Consider the following 4,258-nt stretch of genomic DNA (forward strand, 5'->3'; position numbering starts at 1 on the left):
ACATTTTGTAACATCTTCTGCTGCATCATATCCTGAATCTGCATTGCGTTACTACCACCCGCGATCCTTAATCCAATCTCTTTATAATATGACTGCAAAGGTGTCACCGTTGTATATCAGGGGATTGCACAAACAGCTAATCCTTAATATTGTTCTATCATAGGAACTATTCCCTTAATTCATATTACTGTATTGTAGAAGTAAAGTCTTTATTCAAATTCCAACAAGTAACCATCCTATGACTGGGGAAGTCTGGTCACAGGCTACAGCATATAACTGAGCACTTTAGATGGTCCTGATACCTTAGTATACATCACGTTGCCTGTAGTGGGTGAAGCAGATATGATGCCAGCAGCCAGGGACACATTGCCAGCATGTGAGATTAAAACAGATTAAAACAGGCTGCAGTAATGTGTTTAGGAAAAGTCACATCTGCCGCTTTATTGTCCAATCTTTAAATTCTCGCAAACAATTAGGATGTGAGTTATTTAAATATATCACGATGATGATGTCACACGGCGAGAGTTACTGAGTTGTCGCATTGTAACACTTTGCATTTTATTTGAGCTAAACGTTTTGGATTATAATGTGGATTATAGGCTGTAGACAGAAGATCCCACCCTCCTGCCAAGCCTATAGCCAAGAGATGTCCTCTTTCAGATCATCAAGTCCTTACAGATAATTTGGATTGGCCAAAACTACACTATTTCTACAACCCCATTGCGCTGTCTTCTTTCTGTCCATCAGATGAACATTGATTTGGTTTCTGGATTGATGTATAGTTCAGTACAAGCAAAGCACCCTTCCCTTCTGCCAGGTCCTCCAGCAAAAGCATTCATTGAGTTAATAGTAGATACCTTCTAAGTTGTAACAGTCTACATCAAAACCTATATATCCATTGCCATAGCATAGATCTTCTGGGCTCCAATTCTAAATATGTAATTGGGTCCTCCAATTCTCTTGTAATATTATATACACTGTAAGGTCACTGTATTAGGAACAGCTGGTGCATGACATCATCATTATGGTACCATATGATGGCCACGTCACAATCTGCTCTTAGATAATGTCCTGACCTATCCTCTGTGAAGGTTCCTTGTGTGACTTTGACTGTGGGCAGATTGTTTGTGCCCAGAGGTATGGTGCCAGTATTTCTGAAGCAGTCACATTTGTTGGCTGTTCCTTCACAGTACGAAGAGTGTACCAAGACTGGTTGAACCATGGACAGAAATAACAGAAGATCACACAGTAGCAGGCCACGTATGATTGATTCTAGAAGCGAGTGTCAGGTGGCACGTCTAGTATCTCAGCAACAATGTGCCACAGTGGACCAACTGACTCAGTAGTACTACAGCAACTAAATTAACCCTGTGTTATCACCAGCAATGTCTTGCATAGATCTAGGAAAGATGTCAATAGACCTTGGATGCACGGCAGGTGGTCGTCTGGAGTGATGAGTCCCGTTTCCTGCTGAACCATATGGATGGCCAGGTCCACATCTTACATAAACAGCATGAAGCCATATCCCATTTGTGTTCAACAGGATGGTAGTAGTGGTGTCATGATCTGGGCAGTATTTTTCAGCCATGGCCTAGGACTGTTGGTCATCATACCACAATCCTTAAATGGAGAACACTACAGGGACCTGTTAGCAACCATCTGCACCCAAATCTTTAGGAAGTATTCTCCGACCACAGTTCTATCTTTCAACAGGACAGTGCTCCTTGTCATCAAGCTCGGATCACTAGGGTTGGTTGGAGAAGAATAACGAATTCTTCATGCTGTCTTGGCCCTCAAACTCACCAGACTGTAACCCCATTGAATATGTTTGAGATATGTTGGAAAGGCCTGTAGGATCTGCACCCAATTATTTACAAAATGTCCAACAATTGACAGAGCTGCTGCAGTGGGCATATGTTGAGTCAAGTATAGAGGATATTTGCCACCTTATGGAATCTGCTTCTAGATGTCTGAAAGTCATAATTGCTCAAAACGGCAAACCAACCCTTTATTAAGTAGGTGTTCCTAATGCAGTGATCATTCAGTGTAGTACAATTTTATATAGGCTGTTGGGACACCTAAAATACCAGTTGCAAGTGCAACCTCTTTAAACCCTATACTTACTACCGTAGTAATAAGTCTACAGATGTCAATAGCATCACGGTAATAGGGATAGTTGGGTGTGTATTAGTTAAAGGGGTTTTGCCAAGTCTTAAAGTTATCCCCTATCCAAAGGATAGGGAATAACTATCTGATCGCTGGGGGGAGGGGGGGGGCTTGATTTCTGGGTACCCCTGCTAATCATCAGAATTGAGGCCCCAAAGGTCCCTGAGTGAATGGACCATTGGTTGAGTTAGTGCGCTGCCGTGCTATTAATTCCAATGGGATTGCTGGAGAGTTGAGCATTTGCACTCAACTACTTCTGGCAGTCTCACTGAAATTAATGAAGAACTGGTGCACATGCTGAACCACCACTCTATTCATTCTGAGATTATCAGGAGTCCTGTTCTAATGATCAGCAGGGGTCCCAGCAGTCCAACCCCCATCCCCCAATCAGATAGGTATCTACCATTCTGTGGATAGCAGATAGCTTTAAAACTTAGCAAATTCCCTTCAAGTTTACAAGTTTATTTCATATATAAAATGTTGGCTTTACCTCCACTTCAATCTCACAAAGACGTCACATCATCTGTACATATTAATCTTAGTATATTGAATCACATTAATGTGCGTCTGTTGCTGATTGGATATGTATCGGGGGTTGGTAGGTACCCATAGCAGTCCCTTTTTGCTATGTTGAATTTTGATTCCAACATATAATTTGTGTCCCCCTTCTTTCACAGAAATTAAAAATGTTCTCGTATCAGCCAGAGCAAAGAGCTGCTGAAGGATTTAGCACAGCCATTTAATACATTCTTGCCCATCCATTTCAATGGGTACTGTGTAATATAAAGGGGAATATTACACAGTTATATAGTTAATAAGGTAGAAAAATTGTACAGGTCCATAAAATCACTCCATTCACCCATCTGTTTTAATGAGAGTATATAGCCAGGTATGCTATTTTCTCTTAATCTATTTGGAAGCTTTTGGCCCAAAGATAGGTGTTTTATAGAGCTATTTACCCATCCACCAAGGTTCACCTGTAAATGGAAGATCGGTCCACATGTTTTGATCAAAATATGAATCTTGCATTCTTATAAGGTTAGTATAAGCAATAGTTGTGCAATTTTATTCAGATATTAAAGGTGGATGTTACTGTATTTGTTACAGCCATGGCTTACTTGTACCTTCACATTTATTTTTTGGAGGTGCTGACTTTATTTTCTTATACATTGCATTGGTGGAGGAGTGGCTGCCTTTACTTTTGTTATGCACTCCATTCACCCATCTATCTCAGGTGCTTTCATGAAAGTATAAAACCAAACATATAGGTTTTCCCTAATGTATTTAAAAGCCGTTGTCTCAAAGATAGGTTTTCTTTTAAGGCCCATTTACATGTAATGATTGTCATTCAAAATTCGCTCGCTCACTTCCTGTTTCATTTGAACACTCCCCGCTCAGTGCTTTACATAGGAATGTGAAGCATTGAATGAGAAGTGAACAAAATTCTGCACGAGCGTTAACAACTGCAAACGAATAAGCAGTGACGTCACTCAGTCATCCGCTCGTTCAAACAATTATAGTCCCATGTAAAAGGGTCATTAGACTTAGGGACCCATTCAATAGTGGTTGTCTGGACGTGAAGGATGGGCCTACATGTTTTGATCAAAATATATGCCAAGAACCTTGCATTTTTATGCAGTTAGTATAAACAACGGTTGTGCAGTTTTATTCAGATATTAAATGTGTAGGAGTACAGAGGCATGTGTTTCTGTTAGGCCTATAAGCTCCAACCTATAATGCTACCATGTTAACCCAGAGCAGGGCAAAACTTTCTACAAGATAAAAGCCAATTGCCACATATTGGTGGGAAAAATTCCTTTTACACTCCAAATATGGCAATCGAAATAAATCCCATGATCACTGACCCATCTCTACAAGTCTAGTGCCCATAACTTGTAATATTAAACTTTTCAGACGTTCATGAATGAATCAACCATCACAACATTGTGTGGCAAAGAGTTCCATAGTCTCATAGTTCCAAGGGTCCTCAACTTTAATGATGGTGAAACCTTCTTTCCTCTAGGTGTAGAATATGCCTCCTTGTCATGACTACAGACCTATGTGTAAAAAGATCATTAGAAAGATCTCTGTA

Source organism: Eleutherodactylus coqui, chromosome 3 (assembly GCF_035609145.1).
Source record: "Eleutherodactylus coqui strain aEleCoq1 chromosome 3, aEleCoq1.hap1, whole genome shotgun sequence".
NCBI lineage: Eukaryota > Metazoa > Chordata > Amphibia > Anura > Eleutherodactylidae > Eleutherodactylus > Eleutherodactylus coqui.